The following is a 21,573-nucleotide window of genomic DNA, read 5'->3' as shown; positions in this document are numbered from 1 at the left end:
TTCAAAGAGAAATCAAGAATCTGAGTCTCAGGAAGACAACATATTTGAAAGTGGGAAATAGGGACTTCTCTGGTGGCACTGTGGTGAAAAATCCACCTGCCAATGCAGGCAATTCCCAGTCCCAGAAAATTTCACAGGCTGCAGAGCAGCTAAACCTGTTCACCAAAACTACTGAAGCCTGTGTGTGCTAGACTCCAGCTGCCTCAACTACTGAAGCCCTGGCACCCTAGACCCTGTGCTCTGCAACAAGAGAAGCCCCGCTCACTACAACTAGAGAAAGCCTGCACAAAAGCAATGAAGACCCAGTGCAGCCAAAAAATTTTTAAAGGAAAAAATAAATTCTTAAAAAGTGGGAAATAAAACTTCTCAGTGCTATGATGTGGTAGAATGAGCATTGCAGAAGCCCAAAGATGCCAACCAGAAGTGAGGCTCTATTATGCACCAACTCTGAACCTCACTTTCTTTACCTTAAAATTCTTCACCTTAAAGAACAAAAAATAAATACAACTATAAAATTCAGCAAACATCAACTGAATGACTTTGTAAACCAAATGCAACAGATGTTACAAATTAACAATATTTTAAGTCTGTGGTGTCGCAAAGAGTCAGACACAACTGATTGAGTGACTAACCCTTTCACTTTAGGGACCCAAAACCTGTAGGATTAAGAACACTGAAGCTTGAACATTCAGACAGACAGTGATATGGGGGCCCAAAGAGGCCCCGTGGCAACCCTTCAACACACCACATGTTTTACAACTAAATATCCCTCTTGTGCAGCTTCCCAAGGGGCGGCACAGTGGTAAAGAACCCTCCTGCCAAAGCAGGAGCCGCAGGAGACCCAGGTTCCATCCCTGGGTTGGGACGATCCCCTGAAAAAGGGAATAGCAACCCACTCCAGTATTTTGCCTGGAGAATTCCATGGACAGAGGAGCCTGGTGGGCTACAGTCCATAGGGTCGCAAAGAGTCAGACTTGACTGAGCATGTAAGCCCCTCTTATGCACCTCAGCCCCCTTGCTGTCCCTTTTTCTATGTGTCTCTTCAGGCTTGTTCTGCACGTTTCCCCTAATTCTCTCCTACAGTGTGGCACCAAAGGTCACTGCTCATATCTAATGATTCTACATTAAGGTCTAGAGAAATTAAACTGCTGAACCCTGCTATAAAGGGAAAAAGAGGGGGAAAAAATACCTTTCCACAAACCTCTTCAGTAACACACACTGAAGTGTGCTATAAACCATGTGCTGTAGATGGCCTCAGGGAAAACCAATCCCCAGAGTTACTGGTGCCGTTTTTGACAGAAAACCAGCAAAGGTTATTTACAAAGGTATAAAACAAAAAATACTCATTTATGCCAGAAAATAAAAACAAAATGTATTGCATATCTGATTTTTTTAATCACAACTATAACTCTATGGAGTTATTAAACCTACTCTTAATTAAAAAACAAAGGACTCTTTTTGTTCAGTGAACAAGAAGACGGTGAAGAGGTGGCCTTGGGGTCCCTCCTGGCGGTGGCTATGCAACCTTCCACTATATGAGATGAAAGCTTAGAAAAAGATACCTGTGGTATTGATTAATCCTGCCAGTGCATGGCCAAAAAAAACCAAAACAGTTTATGCCATAGGCCCTCCTTCAGGCTAAATTAACAATACCATTTAAAACGTTTAAAATACTATTTTTAGCTTTTTACAACTGCCCTTGCAGGATCTTAGTAATAAAAGATAGATATAAATAAAATGTCCACTGAGAGTCATGCTAAAGAACTTATATTTTTTCATGGTTCAAAGAGTGCCAAAAGTCTTTAAAGCATACTTCAGTGATGAAGTGCACTTTCAATGAATCAAACCATCAAATAATACATTAGGAATATTAAAACTTCATCTTCTTTAATTACAGACGTTTGCAAGAAAAGCCAGTATCATCACGGCAGTGTCATGAAACAAGAAACCATGTCTCACTTTAATAATGTCCTAGACATAAACAAAAAACCCTCAATCCTGTCACATGGTGGAATTAACGCTGAAAATACACAACCTTATAAAATCACCTGTCAAACTGTATATATTAAGAACTTCCCTGACAGTAGAAGATTCTGCACTTCCATTGCAGAGGGCATGGGTTCTCCCGCTAGACATGGAACTAAGATCCCACGTGCCAGGCAATGAGCCCCTCTACCTCAAAAAAAAATTTTTTTTACAACACTGTAAATCATCTGTTTATTAGCCTTTGCCCTGTTCATTTCATACTCCAAGGCCAAATTCACCTGTTACTCCAGGTGTTTCTTGACTTCCTACTTTTGCATTTCAGTACCCTATAATGAAAAGGACATTTTGGGGTGTTAGTTCTAAAAGGTCTTGTAGGTCTTCATAGAACCCTTTAACTTCAGCTTCTTCAGGGTTACTGGTTGGGGCATAGACGTGGATCACTGTGATACTGAATGGTTTGCTTTGGAAACAAACAGAGATCATTCTGTCATTTTTGAGATTACATCCAAGTACTACACTTTGGAGTCTTTTGTTGACAGTGATGGCTACTCCATTTCTTCTAAGGGATCCCTGCCCAGTAGTAGATATAATGGTCATCAGAGTTAAATTCACCCATTCCAGTCCATTTTAGTTCACTGATTCCTAGAATGTCAACATTCACTCTTGCCATCTCCTGTTTGACCACTTCCAATTTGCCTTGATTCATGGACCTAACATTCCAGGTTCCTGTGCAATTCCAGGTTCCTCTTTACAACATTGGACCTTGCTTCTATCACCAGTCACATCCACGACTGGGTATTGTTTTTGCTTTGGCTCCTTCCCTTCATTCTTTCTGGAATTATTTCTCCACTGATCTCCTGTAGCATATTGGGCACCTACCGACCTGGGGAGTTCCTCTTTCAGTATCCTATCATTTTGCCTCTTCATACTGTTCATGGGGTTCTCAAGGCAAGAATACTGAAGTGGTTTGCCATTCCCTTCTACAGGGGACAACATTTCGTCAGACCTCTCTACCATGGCCCACCCGTCTTGGGTGGCCCCACAAGGCATGGCTTAGTTTCACTGAGTTAGACAAGGCTGTGGTCTGTGTGATCAGATTGGCTAGTTGGATCCTCAAAAAAGCAAGAGAGTTCCAGAAAAACATCTATTTCTGCTTTATTGACTATGCCAAAGCCTTTGACTGTGTGGATCATAACAAACTGTGGAAAATTCTGAAAGAGATGGGAACACCAGACCACCTGACCTGCGTCTTGAGAAACCTATATGCAAGTCAGGAAGCAACAGTTAGAACTGGACATGGAACAACACACTGGTTCCAAACAGGAAAAGGAGTATGTCAAGGCTGTATATTGTCACCCTGCTTATTTAACTTAGATGCAGAGTACATCATGAGAAACGCTGGGCTGGAGAAGCACAAGCCGGAATCAAGAATGCCGGGAGAAATATCAATAACCTCAGATATGCAGATGACACCACCCTTATGGCAAAAAGTGAAGAGGAACTAAAAAGCCTCTTGATGAAAGTGAAAGTGGAGAGTGAAAAAGTTGGCCTAAAGCTCAACATTCAGAAAACAAAGATCATGGCATCTGGTCCCATCACTTCATGGGAAATAGATGGGGAAACAGTGGAAACAGTGTCAGAGTTTATTTTGGGGGGCTCCAAAACCACTGCAGATGGTGATTGCAGCCATGAAATTAAAATATGCTTACTCCTTGGAAGAAAGTTATGACTAACCTAGACAGCATATTCAAAAGCAGAGACATTACTTTGCTAACAAAGGTCCACCTAGTCAAGGCTATGGTTTTTCCAGTAGTCATGTATGGATGTGAGAGGTGGACTGTGAAAAAAGCTGAGCGCTGAAGAATTGATGCTTTTGAACTGTGGTGTTGGAGAAGACTCTTGAGAGTCCCTTGGACTGCAAGGAGATCCAACCAGTCCATCCTAAAGGAGATCAGTCCTGGGTGTTCATTGGAAGGACTGATGCTAAAGCTGAAACTCCAATACTTTGGCCATCTCATGCGAAGAGTTGACTCACTGGAAAAGATCCTGATGCTGGGAGGGATTGGGGACAGGAGGAGAAGGGGACGACAGAGGATGAGATGGCTGGATGGCATCACCAACTGGATGGACGTGAGTTCGAGTGAACTCCGGGAGTTGGTGATGGACAGGGAGGCCTGGTGTGCTGCGAATCATGGTGTCGCAAAGAGTTGGACACGACTGAGCGACTGAACTGAACTCATCTGTACCCCAATAAAAAATTTTTTAAGGAAAAAAGAAAACAATGCTATATTAGCACTAAGTGTCAGATTTACAACAATAAAACACTATATTTTAACTAGGAAATTTAAAAAAACAAACAAGAATGATAAACTAAGCAATACCTAAGTTCAAAAGTGCTTGACTGTCTCAGGAGGAGCCACAATCTTATGCCCTGCAGTCTTACCTGCCCATTATGACAAGGGCTATACACAGAACCTCTCCTCCTGCAATGCCAGTGAGCAAAGACAAACTGCATAAAAAGCAAAGCTGAATTAGAAGCCCCTTCACTAGTCCAAATATAGAGCTGATCTCCTGAGTTACAATATATAATTCACTGATGGATTCCATTTAAGCAATCATTTTTTGATTAAAGCCCATTCCTAAGGTAATCCTCTTCAGATCCCAATTGATATATCTAACAAATTCAGCTTTTAGCTTCTCAATAAATTTTAATATACTGTTTCTAATGCTATGAAAATCAGAAAAACTTTTTAATCAATTTTTTAAATGAGTATTACAGAAGTTAAAGGAAACTGAACTTAATAATTGAGTTAAGCAAAAACTGCACATCAATATATTTAGATTTGATTTTAATCTTAGAAGATAAAGACATGGAAATCAAACCAAATACTGAGGGGCAGTGAGTAAGATGACTTGACCTCTCAGCTATTTTTCTCCTTTGTTAAATGGGAATTATGATCCCACCTCAGTATGCTGAGGATTAAGTTGAGAGTATTTTAGGGTCACAGAGAAAGGAAACGTATGTTACCAGACCTGTAAATCAAGGATTCTTTCTCTATGACTATTAAAAACAGATCCCACATCAATGCACTGGATGTAAAAAGGAAACTCCATCATTAAAAAGTAAAAACTTCAGGCAAATTCCTTCTCCTTTTCCCATCTATCTAATGTCAACCAAATTTTTCCTGATGTACTGGGTTATCTTGGCATAGTCTGATCACAATCCGATTCTCTTTATGACACCACCACTGCACTAAATTAGCCAAAAATGATTGTTCGGCTCCTTTACTTGTTCCAAAAAAAAAAACAGAAAACGTTATTGTGAGTTTCTTTGATCTTTATCATTGAGGGAAATGCAATAATAAGGCAAATATGAATATAGTACTATTAAACAAATCATAATTTTTACACCTAACAAGGTCTGCTTACAGTGCCCGGGCACTGTCCTGTAAACTATCAACATACCATTTTCTGCAAGGATAAAATTCTTTTAAAGAGTTTCATAGGCAAGAAATCTCATGATTTGCTGATAGACAGTGAATGTAATTGCCAACTGAAGTCCAACTGGAAGAAATCAGTCTCGTTATTTATGACGCTATAAGACCGATCAACATTTACAAAAGAGATTTCATTAACTCTGTGTTCTTTCTAAAACAAGTTTCAAGTTTGGATCTTAAGAGGACTGATTTGGTTCTCCCTGAGAGGAACTTCTAAGTACACATTTCCTGATTCAGTAGTTTTACCCACTACACTTGGAAAAGTTTTCTAAAAAGGTATTTTATATTTGTTAAGCAGATTGCAATTATAAATCAAACTTTCAGTAACAAGTATTCTTACTTCTTTACTTTGAAAGCTAAAACCATATTTCCAAGTATCAAACATCAAAAAACTAACGGTTCTATGGAACATTGTGGCGGGGCGGGGGGGGGAGTCATTGGTTAAATTAATAAATCGAGTAATGAACACTGACTTCATTGCTACATCGCTGTTTTAAATTTCTTTCAATATTTTTAAAAATGTAACTGTTTTAAAAGTGCCAGATGAAACTAAACAACCAAAGAAAAGAGGTGATAAGTAAGATCCTACCAACTGAAGAACAAACCCCACAGCTATGTGTGGGGTGTGTGTGCTAAGTCACTTAAGTCCTGTCTGACTCTTTGCAACTCTATGGCCTGTAGCCCGCCGGGCTCCTCTGTCCATGGGATTCTCCAGGCAAGAATATTGGGATGGGTTGCTATGCCCTCCTCTAGGAGATCTTCCTGACCCAGGGATCAAACCCAGGTCTCTTGCGACCCCTGCACTACCAAGCACGGTCTTTACCACTAGTGCCACATCGGCTCTGAAGTCCCTATGTGTGGGGTACGGGGAAACGTCAGAAGTTCCATTTGGGCGTGTTAAGTTTTAGATGCTTAGTGGATACCAAAATGGACGTATGAAGAAAGCAGCTGAGTAGACCTGGACCAGAGATAAAATTAAGCATCACTACGAACAAAGCTAGTGGAGGTGATGGAATTCCAATGGAGCCATTTCAAATCCTGAAAGATGATGCTGTGAAAGTGCTGCACTCAATATGCCAGCAAATTTGGAAAACTCAGCAGTGGCCACAGGACTGGAAAAGGTCAGTTTTCATTCCAATCCCAAAGAAAGGCAATGCCAAAGAATGTTCAAACTACCACACAATTGTACTCATCTCACATGCTAGTAAAGTAATGCTCAAAATTCTCCAAGCCAGGCTTCAGCAATACGTGAAGTGTGAACTTCCTGATGTTCAAGCTGGTTTTAGAAAAGGCAGAGGAACAAGAGATCAAATTGCCAACATCCACTGGATCATGGAAAAAGCAAGAGAGTTCCAGAAAAACATCTATTTCTGTTTTATTGACTACGCCAAAGCCTTTGACTGTGTGGATCACAACAAACTGTGGGAAATTCTGAAAGAGATGGGAATACCAGACCACCTGACCTGCCTCTTGAGAAATCAGTATGCAGGTCAGGAAGCAACAGTTAGAACTGGACATGGAACAACAGATTGGTTCCAAATAGGAAAAGGAGTACATCAAGGCTGTATATTGTCACCCTGCTTATTTAACTTATATGCAGAATACATCATGAGAAACGCTGGACTGGAATAAACACAAGCTGGAATCAGGATTGCCGGGAGAAATATCAATAACCTCAGATATGCAGATGACACCACCCTAATGGCAGAAAGTGAAGAGGAACTAAAAAGCCTCTTAATGAAAGTGAAAGTGGAGAAAAAGCTGGCTTAAAGCTCAACATTCAGAAAACGAAGATCATGGCATCTGGTCCCATCACTTCATGGAAAACAGATGGGGAAACAGTATCAGACTTTATTTTTTGGGGCTCCAAAATCACTGCAGATGGTGACTGCAGCCATGAAATTAAAAGACGCTTACTCCTTGGAAGGAAACTTATGACCAACCTAGATAACATATTGAAAAGCAGAGACATTACTTTGCCAACAAAGGTCCGTCTAGTCAAGGCTATGGTTTTTCCTGTGGTCATGTATGGATGTGAGAGTTGGACTGAGAAGAAAGCTGAGCGCCGAACAATTGATGCTTTTGAATTGTGGTGTTGGAGAAGACTCTTGAGAGTCCCTTGGACTGCAAGGAGATCCAACCAGTCCATTCTGAAGGAGATCAGCCCTGGGATTTCTTTGGAAGGAATGATGCTAAAGCTGAAACTCCAGTACTTTGGCCATCTCATGCGAAGAGTTGACTCATTGGAAAAGACTCTGATGCTGGGAGGGATTGGGGGCAGGAGGAGAAGGGGACGACAGAGGATGAGATGGCTGGATAGCATCACTGACTCGATGGACGTGAGTCTCAGTGAAGTCCGGGAGTTGGTGATGGACAGGGAGGCCTGGCGTGCTGCGATTCATGGGGTCGCAAAGAGTCGGACACGACTGAGCAACTGAACTGAGAGATAAAATTTTAGTTATATTCATTTATGAAGAAAGCAGCTGAGTAGACCTGGACTAGCGATAAAATTTTAGTTATTTTCATTTAGATAATTCTTAGAGCCATAAGTCCTAGAGCACAGTGCAGAAAACTGACATCTATTCTTTTCAGTTACTGTTCTAGGTGCCAGGGACAAATCAGTAAATTGCACAGTTAAAATCCCTGCCCTTCAGTACTTTACATTCTAGTGGGAAGAACAAGGAATAAGTAATGAAAATAAACACATATATAGTATATAAGAGGAGGACAGTCTAGAGGGAAAAAACAGCAGGGCAAGGGAAACAGAGACGGAGGGTCAAGGTAGGCCTCACTGACACGCGAAAGGAAGAACACACAGATATCTGGGGACAGGGAACAGGCAGTGCCAAGGGCATGTCAATGTTTCGGAGCAGTTTCCCTGGAATGGTGGGTGACGGATTTAAGAGAGGTGAGGAGAGCTGGGGACCTTGAGTGCAGAAAACTCATGTTGGGATGTTTTGCTGCAAGGCAGAGCAGAGAAATAAGGGCACTGGGGTCAAAGGAGGGGAAGATTATGATTTTGTATTTGTCTTAAGGTGGGAGAAAAGCAGAAAATCTCTATGATCCAACAGAGTTCAAAACATGCATGATGTGAGAGACAGAAAATGACTATGTGAGGGAGAAGATGGATGCTCTATCTCTGGGCAGTGGGGAAGGCAAGGTTTGTGCTGTAAGCTGGGCCTGAGAGGTGGTGGTGTCAGCAGAAGTCCTCTTTGGACTGGTTTGGTTCATCTCACGGAAGCAGAAAACCCAGCATTAAGACAGGGAAGAAGCATGAAACAATCAGCTAGGACAGCAGGCAAGTGAATGGACTAGGAGAGGAAAAAAGCAGCCTTAAGGGCCCACTTGATTTTCATGAACTAACTGGGAAACAGCATGAAGAAAGTCCCATAATCTAAGAAACACCCGCCAGCAGCCTTTCTACTAACGAACACAAATTGCTCGAGATAGAAAATGTATAAACATATTTTGGGCACATCAAATGTAGAAACAAAGCTCTGGGAAAGTTGCAATTTCTCCAGATAATATGTTAAAAGAGACTACAACTCTTTTCACATTATATTCATAACTGCTTATCATCCCCTTGAAAGGAGTCATCAGTCACTGAAGGATTTAATAACCTTGGGCTGAAGTTAATTCCCTTGTGTCAGACCAGTATAAACAAGAGATGGGTCTGAATGCCTTAAGCCAATTATATACTGTAATACTAAATCATATAGATAAGTTATATTCTTATTCACAGAACAAATTTACACATAAAAGATTATCTAGGAACATTCAATTAATCATCAGAAACTGCCATATAAAACCTATTCCTAGTTATATTATGATGCTGCTGTTGCTGTTTAGCCACTAAGTCGTGTCCCACTCTTTTGCAACCCCATGAAGTGTAGCCCACCAGACTCCTCTGTCCATGGGATTTCCCAGGCAAGAATACTGGAGCGAGCTGACATTTCCTTCTCCAGGGGATCTTCCAACCCAGGGATCAAACATGCGTCTCCTGCAATGCAGGTGAAGTCACCAGTGAAACTGGTACGAGACTGCAAATACACTAAAAACCATTAACTTGTACAGTTTTTTAATAGATCTGGTAAGGAAATTTTATCTCAATTTTTTTTAATCTATTCCAACTTTTTGATCTCACATGAATCACTTTATCACCAGGAAGTAAAATTTTGTGCTTTTTAATTCTACTTTGTTAAAATTTAACGGGAAATGGAGCAAATACAGTATATTCTGACGGTTCATAAATATTTTCAGGGATTCAGAACTTATTCAGAATGAAGGACAGAGTCTGGGTGGAAGTTTGGAGTAGAGGGTTTCCCCCCACTTTTTTTTTTTTTTCCACTTTTAACTAATTAAAGTTTTAGGTTCTAACCCTCCTGTTTCACCCCTTTGATCAAGACATACTGAAAGCACCTTGACCAAAACAAACAGCAATCTTTTGACTATGGATAGCCCCAAATAACTCCTACATATTAGAATCTCACAGCAAGACTAAAAAGCAAACCTATATGTAGACCTATAGAAGAATAAAATGTGCTAAGTATGAATTCAGGTAATATCACATTTCTTAGAGCTAACACAGGAATTTTATACTTCAAATCTAACCAGCAGGCCAAACAAAGAACTTATAAATTCTACTTTTCTCCCTGAAAAGACAGTAAAGATAAATAAATTCAACTACTTCACCACTGATGTTTCAAAAATTCTCAAGTTGAAATGTAAAAAGCAGGAAAACTCCCCACTTTGAAAATAATATCCCTGTAAAGACTAAAAGTAAAGGTTATATTCTTCTAAGCAAAAGAATTATAAGACAACTGACAATATTAAGGTGTTCATGGAAAAAACAATAGATATAGAAGTCAGAAAACAAGGCTATTAAAGAGGCTCGGGAACTTCCAAAATGGACACTGTGAACAGGAGCAGCTCAGCGGACTTCTCCTGACCTGGCTCTCTCACATGAGAAGCCAGCATCTGCTCTGCTGCCTTCTAAAGGTATTGTGAGAACCAACCAGAGGTCAGGAAGGCTAGCCAGTAGGGGTAAAGCCTTCTGCAAACAGAAGCATCATCCCCATTTCCCTCTCAAAAAGCTGTCTCTGTGACAAGCTAATGATCATCTTCTACTCTTCATGTATGAAATTTACTCTGTGTTTTAGTCTGCTCAAGCGCTATGTCAGAATACCACAGATTGGGTAGCTTAAAAAAAGTAATGTATTTCACCCAGTTCTGGGGACTGGAAATCCAAAGTTCCCAACTCAGTTCACTCAGTCTCCCACCTTCTCATTGTGCCCTCACATGACAGGGCGAGACGTCGCACTCTTTCTCTTCAGACATGGACACTATTCCCATCATAAGGCCCCACCCACATGACCTCATCTAAACCTGCTGCTGCTGCTGTCGCTTCAGTCGTGTCCAACTCTGTATGACCCCACAGACGGCAGCCCACGATGCTCCCCCGTCCCTGGGATTCTCCAGGCAAGAACACTGGAGCGGGTTGCCATTTCCTTCTCCAATGCATGAAAGTGAAAAGTGAAAGTGAGGTCGCTCAGTCGTGTCCGACTCTGTGCGACCCCATAGACAGCAGCCCACCAGGCTCCTCCGTCCATGGGAGTTTCCAGGCAAGAGTACTGGAGTGGGGTTCCATCGCCTTCTCCCATCTAAACCTGATTACCTCCCAAAGCTTCACTTTCAAATACCAAAATATTGTGGGTTAGGATAAGCATATGAAATTTGGGTGTGTGTACTCAAACGCTCAGTTGTGTTCGACTCTTTGCAACCCCGCGGACTGTAGTCTGCCAGGCTCCTCTGTCCGTGGGATTCTCCCAGCAAGAACACTGGAGTGGAGTGCCATTTCCTCCTTCAGGGAATTTTCCTGACCCAGGGATCAAATCGGCATCTCACGGCTCCCCGCATTGGCAGGCAGACTCTTTGCCACTAGTGCCACCTAGGAAGCCCATCGGAAATTGGAGAGAACACAATTCAGCCCCTAGCACTCTCCTCTGTTGTTCAGTCGCTAATTCACTCTCCTCCATTACATGCTTAATGACTGTCTTCAGGCAGAAATTAAACCTTTGTATAAATTTTATATAAAAATACATAAAATGTCTATTTATACAGATACAAATCTTCAGGGGAGTGTAAAACATGGCTTACTTTCAAAAGGGCTTACTTAAGGCAGTTTACTGATATTTATACAATATAAAATTTTAAATAGATGAGGGAACTAGATGCATAACTAAGTAGCTAAAATGTAGTCAGCATTTACCTGGACCAGTTACTGCTCTACGTACTCTGGTATCACCTTCATGGCAGCCACACAAAGTAGGAACACTTATTAGAAGGGGACTCTGAGCACACAGGGCTGACACCGGCTCCCTCAGGCCACACTGCAGGTCTTAGGGATTACGTGGGGTGCAGAGCCTGGATGCTAACCGTACACTACTGTATTGTTTGTCTCTTTTTAGGGACAAAGGAAAATCGAAGGGGGAGAGGGGGGACTGAGAAAATGAAACCATGAAAAAGATGTTCGGTTCATTTATGCCTTTTGTTAGATGTAGACAACATTTTATAAGCAGATACCTCAGAAGAAACTTGATTCGTCACAGGATTCTAAATCCGGAAGTCAGAAACAAACCACAGGCTCAGGAGGAGGTCAGTTCCTTCTGGAACTGAGAGCTGAGAAAAGGCTCTCCTCTGTGTCCTCATAGAGACAGCAGTCTGCCATGGCCACTAGCACCCTCAGGAAGCCCTGGATAAACCATTCAGGACACACAAACAGCAATTCCACAGGCTCCAGACAGGTCAAGGAACTCACATCACTCTATTCAAGTAAAGCAAATCTACCCCAAATAAAAAATACACAGGATTCTTGGTAATTTAAACAGAGACTTAAGGCTCCCTAGAAGAGGAGTTCCTAAATGAGCTCCCATCTATGGACAGGCTGCAGGAGCTCCATAAATGACCTGCAACTGTGTACTGTGGACATGCAGGCAAATGTTCACAGCTCTGCTCTGCAGGAAAAAGCACAGCTTACACCAATACTCAACGGAGTCTCCAAGTTAAGAACCCTTGACAAAGGAATGAATGATCCGCGTAACCCCCAGGAGAACCTATTCAAATCATCTTCAACACCAAGGCTGTGGGGAGACGCAGGGCACAGTTAGGCTGATGTTCGTCTCCAGTAAGTAACTACTGGACAGATGCAAAGGCAAAAATATTCTAAATAAACCATACCTGGGAAGTAATTCTAACCTTGTTTCAGAAGTGTGCAGTATTTACCTAATAGTAAAACCCTTCAATATTCACTGCTGCAATTTATAACCTCCAAAAGTCAAAATCTACGTGAAAGTCGCTCAGTTTGGTCCGTCTCTGTGCGACCCCACTGACTATACAAAGGCAAGATCAAACAGTCCTCATCTCTGAGTACTCTGATCACTCGATAAATGGTCATGCAATAACTAATGTAAATCTTTACTTTTATAAGTATCTAGCAAATAAGGCTCAATAGATGTGAACTTAAGAAAACGCCAGGAGACAGTGGAGGACAGAGGAGCACGGTGTAAGAAAACGCCAGGAGACAGTGGAGGACAGAGGAACACGGTGTGCCGCATGGCCCCGCAAAGAGCTGGACACCACTAACGACTGAACCACCACCAAAAGCAAATATGGACCTTAGGCCAGAATGAGTTTATTTTTAAAAAGTCTAAGTATCTCTTTCTCTCCGTAAAATGAAATCTTTTGCCAAATGAGGAACACAGGTAACCAAGAGGTTCCACGTTTTGTTGTGATCCACACAGTCAAAGGCTTTAGTGTAGTCAATGAAGCACAAGTAGATGTTTTTCTGGAATCCTCTTGGTTTTTCTATGATCCACTAGATGTTGGCAGTTTGATCTCTGGTTCCTCTGCCTTTTCTAAATCTACCTTGTACATGTGAAAGTTCTTGGTTCACGTACTGTTGAAGGCCAGCTTGAAGGATTTTGAGTATTACCTTGCTAGCATGTGAAATGAGAAATGGTGCGGTAGTTTGAACATTCTTTGGCATTGCCTTTCTTTGGGATTGGAATGAACACCTGACCTTTTTCAGTCCTGTGGCCACTGCTGAGCTTTCCAAATTCTTGGCATATTGAGTGCAGCACTTTCACAGCATCATTTTTTAGGATTTGAAATAGCTTAGCTGGAATTCCATCACCTCCACTAGCTTTGTTCATAATGATGCTTCCTAAGGCCCACTTGACTTCACACTCCAGGATGTCTGACCCTAGGTGAGTGACCACACCACCGTGGTTATCTGGTCATTAAGACCTTGTTTTGTACAGTTCTGTGTATTCTTGCCACTTCTTCTTAATCTCTTCTGCTTCTGTTAGGTCCTTACAGTTTTTGTCCTTTATTGTGCCCATCTTTGCATGAAATGTCCCCTTGGTATCTCTAATTTTCTTGAAGAGATCTCTAGTCTTTCCCATTCTATTGTTTTCCTCTATTTCTTTGCATTGTTCACTTAAGAAAGTTTTCTTATCTCTCCTTACTATTCTTTGGAACTCTGTATTCATTTGGATATGTCTTTTCCGTTCTCCTTTGCCTTTTGCTTTTCTGGTTAACAGTAAGGTATCAATATTGCGTCATCAACTCTACGTACCACAGTAACACAAGATGTTAATAAGAGGGACAACAGGGTGGAAAGAGACTGTACAAGTGGGGACTCTACTTTCCACTCCAGTTTGCTATAAAATTAAACTGCTCCCTGTAATAAATTCTATTGATTTAATTAATTTATTAAACAGTGGTTTAATTTTTAGTGTTTTATATATCACATAAATAAAATATTTACTTATCCAATAATAAATGTTCATGCAATAAATTTAAGCCTGTTCACAAAACTGAAGAAAGCTTTCCCCAAAAAAGGTGAGACTGCTTTAGACGTTACTTTCTTCTAGCACTTTCTATTCTTCCTTTCCATTCAAAGATCAAAACTTACCCTGCTCCTGCCCCTCCCCCCACAGAGTGAACACTAACTGCTCTACTTCCTTCACTGCACATTTAATGTGTTTTTTAAAAAGGTGAACATTCCATTGCTGAACACTTACCCTTATCTATTTACCTATTCAATGTGAGAATTATGCTCTGTGGAAAGAGCACAGCCCATGAAAGAGATACTGCCCAGGTAGGTAGTCAAAAGAATATGTTGTTATTGAGTTACTAAGCCATGTCTGACTGTTTGTGACCCCATGGACCGTACCTCACCAGGCTCCTCTGTCTATAGGACTTCCCAGACAAGCATACTGGAGTGGGTTGCCATTTCCTTCCCCAGAGGATTTGCCTGACCTAGGGATCAAACCCATGTCTCCTGCATTGGGAGGCTGATTCTCTACCACTGGGCGACCTAGGAAGCCCAGTCAAAGGGTATACACTTAGGTTAAAAGTATTCTACATAATTTTTCTCATTATAAGATGATAGGGAAGTGGGAAGTGAAGTTGCTCAGTCGTGTCCGACTTTTTGCGACCCCATGGACTGTAGCTGACCAGGCTCCTCTGTCCATGGGATTTTCTAGGCAATAGTACTGGAGTGGACTGCCATTTCCTTCTCCAGGGATCTTCCCAACCCAGGGATGGAACCCGGGTCTCCAGTATTGTAGACAGACGCTTTACTGTCTGAGCCACCAGAGAAGCCCTTATAAGAAGATATCCACACACACAAAAAAAGACAACAGTAACAGGTAATACCTAGAACCAAAAGGAGAAAACAACTGTTTAAATGGTTTGATCTTGGTATGTTTTTCTACATAATTTTGGCCAATTAATAAAAAATGTGCTTGTCTGTCTTACCATCCCTGCTCACATATTTAAAATTCCTAGATAATGTTTCAAACTATTTGCCTACATTTTACATCTAATTTATGAAAACTGTTTCTTCCACTAAGCATACAAACAGTAGGAAGTGTGGCCAAAAAAATTAAGACTTAGTAATCTGAGTTCTTCCAAAATAACTTTTATTAAATCCTTGTAAAAGAAAAACGCATTTATATTGGGAAGTAGATGCGAGTATTAAAGAGTTTTTGTCTTTTTTTGTGATGGTTGGTAACATCAAAAAAAATACAGAATGCTCACCATACTGTATGTGTAAAAGTTTCAACTGTATATATTTAATATATTAAAAAGGTTATTAGTAAGATAACAAAAACATCTTTTAAAGCTAATCAAGCCATTCTCCAATCTCACCCCTGAGACCACATGAAAAGAACCTGGTGGTTGGCAGCTATATGTAAGTACAAGGGTATCTGTGCAAAGCATAAATCGGCCCAAGAAGAAATCGTGAAAACAACGCAAAAGGAAGGAAGGAAGTGATTTCACGTGGCATTTTACTAAAGGCACAGAGGTCAAGTTTCTACTGCTGCTGAGGTTCAAAACCAGCAGAGACTTGACAATATCACTGTTTCTAACCAGCTCTTCTTAAATTATTAGAAGATAATCTGGTGAGCTTGAGGTAAATACAGCTGTGAACACAGCAGCACACACCATCTGGAGGCGTTTGACTTAAGCAATTTTTAAATGCAGAATATATTCAACTCTATTTTGTTCCTCTGCAGTGAAACAGTCATATACAAACTGACCCTTTTTTTTCAACCGCAACTGCAAAAGTTGATTCGCTTTGTGGAAACAAGACATGACAAACAGATCTAATTGTTTGTCTTTAGAACCAAGAGATTATTTCTGATCTATACTGGCAAAAATATTTTAGCTTTATACAGGGTCCCCCCAGACTTACCTACCATATTCTTTAAACTCTTCACAAGTAACATCTGGCTAAACCTCTAAAATCAAAGTATTTTCTTATTTCTAAAGCAATTCACATCCATTAACCTCATTTTATCGCGAAAACCTGAACAGAAATGTCATGTGAATCACCATAAAATCTTACCTACAGACACAACTGCCATTAACCTCTTTAATGCAGCAGCCAGTTAATGCCATTAACCTGTAACCTCTTTCAGCCACCTTCCATGATTCCTTCCCTGGCTACCAAACTTCTCAACATTTCCTTACCCACTGCAAACAAGCTTCCACCATTGCAGGCCATCCTCCACCTCCCGGGCTGCTCTGCTCAAAAACTCCTTAGGAGTACCACTGACTCCTGATTATGTAATTGGTTGGTACTTTTTTTCAATAGTGTTTTCTCAGTTTTCATTCTCTAGTCCAAAACCTAGAACATGTGATTCTACTGTCACCCCCTACACACTTTGAAGCACCATCCTCCTCCCTTTATCCCCTTTGTATTGCTTTACCTTTCAGACCTCTTTCACTCAAATCGTTCTTCCATTTCCTCCTCTTGCCATAACATCAGCTTTCCCTTTCTAATAACTTCATGCACAGCATCACCTCAGCACTGGGTCCTCCTGTGTGAGATTCAGTGAGGGCCCTCTGGTAGCATAAACAACTCTCAATGTTGGTTGGGCCACGGGTGTGAGCAGAAATGTCAGGGGAAGCCCTTTCACAGAGGTCACCTCTAATAGGATGAAACGGGGTCAAGGAAAGAACAAGGTTCAGTCTCTGGCTTGCAATCCTGACCTCCCCACTGACCAGCTGCAGGCCTTGGTCAAACTGCTCAACTCCTCTAAGCCTTAGGAATCCTTCCTCGTACCTCAGAGGCATTTAGACCTGCAAGAATTAAACAATTCATTCAAAGTCAGAATATTAAGGAAATGAAGTCACCCCTAATCCCATCATCCAGGGATGAGCACTATTAACGTTTGGTGTATTCATTTCTAATTTTTTTTATTAGCCTCTGTGAGTAAATGTGGATGTGCACATAACTGGAATCACTGCAGAACAGTTTGGCATCTATGGTTTTTTCCCACTGAGCTTTACATTAAATTTTTATATCATGATAATTTTTTTAGTGGTTGCATAATATTTCTTCGTATGGATGGACCATGATTTAACATTTCCCTTCTACACTGGATGCTTAAACTGACAAATCACTGTTTCTTTTTTCCTTTTTTTTTCCCTTTCCCAGAAAAAGTTTCTTCCTCCTTCTCTGTTCCACCTATGAACCAAAACTTGTTAACAATGGCTATATCATCAAATAGTATGAGAAACAATTTGATCAAGGAAAAAGAAAACAATGGCTTAAAGAATAAACATATTAAACTAAAACTCACTGGCATGACCTGAAGTTATCTTTGGAAGTTTTGTGAATCATCACCCTCTTTTTGTTTGGTCTTCCCTTACTGGAATGTAAGTGCTGCTGAAAACAGGGGCTTCATCTAGTTTGTATCTTTAGCCACCAAAGCAGTACCTAGAGCATAGACAGTGTTCTCTATATTAAGCACCAGCTGTCGTCATGTGTAGGCACTTCGTAAGCATTTTGCACACCCTCTGAGGTAGACATCATTTTTCCCACAAAGAGGCTAAAAGATAACGTATCCTAGGTCTCACAGTGAAAGAGTGGTTGAACTGAGATTAGAACACAGTTGAGCTATTTACCACCAACTCATAATGAATAAATTGATTAATTATACCAGTGGCGCTTCCAAGTGACAGCATTAAAATCTGAATATGCTGATTTTTTTCTACTAATTAAATTTAACTACTGCTTGTCTACCTTTCATTACAAATATGTAAGTATATCAACTATATTGAGAATTAAAAAGATTCTGGTGATGCTGCTGCTGCTGCTAAGTCACTTCAGTCCTGCTAATCACCATCAAAATTTGGAATTTAAAAATACGGTCAAATACATACAAATAAACTTCTGAAATAACCTGTCTGGATTTAGGATACTTACTATACTTCTATTTTTCCTTTGATTCAGAACTCTTTGGTGCCAATCTAAATGTCTTGATTTCTTTTAATTAAGGAAAACATTTTATGATGTTACATTGAAATTATTACGTTTTCTAGAAGATGTTGCACTCTTTTTTCTCATTTCAGGTTATTTTAAGAAGGACACATTTCTACAATGAGTTAAAAAAATATCTCAACCTGAACCAGCTTCCTTTCTCCGTTAACTACACCCCAGTCCCCAATACTATCCCCACAAATCCCTCCAACAACACATCCCCTATGTTCTTCCATCAGTAAAATGGGCCACTGAAAAGGCATCAGATTAGCTTTATATATCAACAGATTTGTCAATTTTGCTTTTTGACTTTTTCTCCTTATTTTAAAAATATGGTAGACACTCTTGGAAACCATGGTGGTCAGCATTTCTTCAAGACAAAGGCAGACAGTAAAGAGACCAAACCATTAAGAAAATGTCATTCAGATCACAGTCTATTTTACAGCCTGAAAAGCCAGAGATGCAAAGCTACTCAATCTTACAGTAAATACTTTCCAGTAACTTAGCCAAAAGCACATTTAAAAATAACACAGGTAGCCACACACACAGCCCTGAACAGAGACATTTCTGAATCTTTGTGTTAATCATCTAGTCCCTGGCCGAACTGCTGTGCATCAAAAGTTCTCTTAGTCCCCTTGGTAAGTGTAACAAGATAGAGACAGGGAGAAACACTGTAGCCATGTTATCTCCACTGAACTAACATTTATTCTGAGTTTTACAAACTAATCCTAGAATAGCAAACAAAGACCCAGTTTAAAAAAAAGCAGGCTTCCTATGTCATTATAAAATGGATGGTTCCATTGGCTACTCAGACTAACACAATAGCAAGCAAAACCCTTTGACCTTGGAAAAGCATAGTAAACATAATACCTACTGCTAAATTACATGGTTTACCAATTTCCTCAAAACCAAAAATAAATCTCTCACAAATAAACTATTACAAGAGTAAACAAAAGCTTGTCTTGTTCTATCATTTGCTTAAAAGCAAGCACAGTGGCGGTGGGAGAGGGATTAAGAAACACAGCCAGACAAATCCATAAAACCTCCAGTGTAAGATAAAACTACCCTGCAGGAGCAACCAATGCAGTCTGACCCAACAGCTGTACACAGTTGCACTAATTAAAATGAAGAGCTAGCCTGCATAACACACAGGCCATTCACTGGACCTTCCAGATAAGTTGGCCGGGGTTCACCATGGCACTCCCCCTCAGCAGACCTACAAGCTAAAAAATAAATTGGCACATGGCTCAGGGCACTTGCATGTGAAAATACATACACATTCTAGCATTCAGGAATCATCACAACCACGCAGACTGGAACATATCCTATAGGCTATAAAAACCCACACACACACAAAGGAAGTGGTACGGCTACATTACGTCAGCTCTCGCCTCAATTCATAAATGCAAAAACCACAAAACAAGACAAAAACCTAAACGACCTTTGGCTGGAAACCTTCTAAGAGTGAATGGATGTAGGTTAAGTCTTTAAATATGTTACTGAACAGGACTCGTTGATGCATCGCTTTCAACAGCCACAGGGAAGGCAGAAATGTAATCGTAGTCCATTCTCTCATGCAACCAGATCAAATAACATTTCAAGCACAGCCTGCCAAGCACCAGGGCCTGCCAGAATACAATGAGCACTCAAGTGCTCTGGACTGAAAACCACCTTTCACTGGTCCCAGAGATCTTTATAAAATAGTTTAAACACTACTAAATTACAGAGTTGGAAAAAAACAAACACAAGGCTTCTAACTGCAGCTCCCATACTACTGCGAAGTTGCTGGTAAGCCTCTAAAATGTCCGCCTTGTGTTATTTAACCAGGCAATGCACATGTTCAGAAAGGCAATTGCCTCTCAGAGCCCAAACCTAACACGCACGTAAAAATGGAGAGTTTTGGTTGTGCATCTGGAAATAATTGCCCACAGATCAACGGGCTTACATGGGATATTGTTCCAGTCTGTATGGTTTCAAATCATGTCTACTTTAAATTTGGAGCTCCTAGGAAGGAAAAAGAAAAAGAAAGTAAGAAAAGGCCAGAATTGTGGGCACACAATTTTAAGGACTCTGTCAACTCTGTTCTCAACATGCACTCGGTGGCTCAAACTTAAAGTACAGACACACATATCAAAGGGGAAAACTAATCTACTGGCCTCGGTGCTCATTCACATACCATTTTTTTTTTAATTGCCATATGATTGAGAGGAGGCCTTCAGCCAAACAACACCCCAAAGACAGCATAGGCACCTGTGGGCCAGAAAGGTGAAAGGCCGAGAGAGTACACCCAAGGGATCAACTGCAAGTTTCTTTCTCAGCAAACAAAAAGTGGTCAAGCAGGTCTCTCCCCAGCTTCAACCACAGAGCAAGATCTGAGCAAACAGGGGAGGGGTCGGGAAATCATCATCTCAAACCCGGGGAGGAAAAAAAAATAAGTTTAAACTTAGACCAATCTTCTTCAAAACCATCCTTGCATTTTATTTTAGCTAACCTGGTAAAATAAGGGTATTTTGGATCCAGGAAACAAACTATTTTTGTCACCTAAGCAGTCCTAAATTACTTTAGAACCAAGTCCATCCAATTCACTTTATTTTTAAACCTAAATTTGCTCCACTGTCAGCAGTAAAGTTCCTAATCAAACAGCGGCTTTTGGATTACACACTGTTCATATTCAGTTTTCCTTTTAAAGAACACATACACACACACACACACTCCTTTAAAAAAAAATAGAAGTATTTCTCTGCCCTAAACAAGTTTCTTAATTGGTTTATTTAATTGAGATTTCTAGAGTTTTGACAATTTAAAAAAACAAAACAAACTAGTGAGCCCAACAGAACTGCCATGGGACACAACCATACCTATTCCTGATTCCTGGAAAGCCACCGCCATTCCCGGTAATACCCGAGCTGTTCCCCTTTCCTGGGGTCGATCACACACTGGGGTAAGTCCACAGAGTAGCGTCCACCCACCTCGAGAGCCCCTGCGCCCGCAGCTGTCCAACTTCCTGGCCCAAGACCCGCGTTCCCCTCGCAGCCAGAGGGGCCGGCCACTTCCCTGCGGCGGATCGCAGCCGGAGCTGAGCTCTCGGGCCTCCTCTCCTCTCCTCCTCCTCGTCCTCCGGTGCAGAGCTCCCTCGCAAACTCAGGCCGGCGGGCACCGGCGGGACAGACGGGGGCTCAGGGCGTGAAATGCACTTGCTAAACAAAAGGAGGCCAGGGCGGCCGCAGGGCAGCCGGGCGCGGGCTCAGGTCCCCG

At 41.1% G+C, this 21,573-nt stretch overlaps 1 protein-coding gene across 1 annotated transcript in view; it reads right to left on the bottom strand.

Annotated features, from left to right (window-relative positions):
• Positions 1 to 21,567, bottom strand: part of RERE (arginine-glutamic acid dipeptide (RE) repeats) — a 304,726-nt gene extending 283,159 nt beyond the window's left edge. Inside the window, exon 1 of the mRNA XM_010850194.1 lies at positions 21,288 to 21,567. The gene's annotated coding sequence lies outside the window, so the exon portion shown is untranslated. The remainder of the gene's footprint in view (positions 1 to 21,287) is intronic.
• Positions 21,568 to 21,573: the final 6 nt, after the last annotated feature.

Source organism: Bison bison, unplaced genomic scaffold (assembly GCF_000754665.1).
Source record: "Bison bison bison isolate TAMUID 2011002044 unplaced genomic scaffold, Bison_UMD1.0 scf7180017864289, whole genome shotgun sequence".
Lineage (NCBI taxonomy): Eukaryota > Metazoa > Chordata > Mammalia > Artiodactyla > Bovidae > Bison > Bison bison.
Note: the sequence above shows the minus strand (reverse complement) of the source record. Positions and strands in the feature narration are given on the sequence as shown.